Genomic DNA, 222 nt, shown 5'->3' on the forward strand with positions numbered 1-222 from the left:
GGCACGTTCTTATGCTGAGAGGTTTTGCAGATGGAGAGGGAGGAGGGGGCTGGCGGGAGCTGCAGCATCACCCGGGCGCTGGTGCTGTGGCCGCCCGGCCGTGGGCAAGCTAAGGGCGAGCTATGGTGCTCCCCACAGCCCCGTCCTGGCCGCGTCTGCCGGCCCCAGGCTGGCGTGTGCACAAGGGGTGGCTTTGGGTCTGTCTTCCTCCTGTGCTTTTAC

This window comes from Buceros rhinoceros, unplaced genomic scaffold (genome assembly GCF_000710305.1).
Source record: "Buceros rhinoceros silvestris isolate BGI_N320 unplaced genomic scaffold, ASM71030v1 scaffold25900, whole genome shotgun sequence".
Classification (NCBI taxonomy): Eukaryota; Metazoa; Chordata; class Aves; order Bucerotiformes; family Bucerotidae; genus Buceros; species Buceros rhinoceros.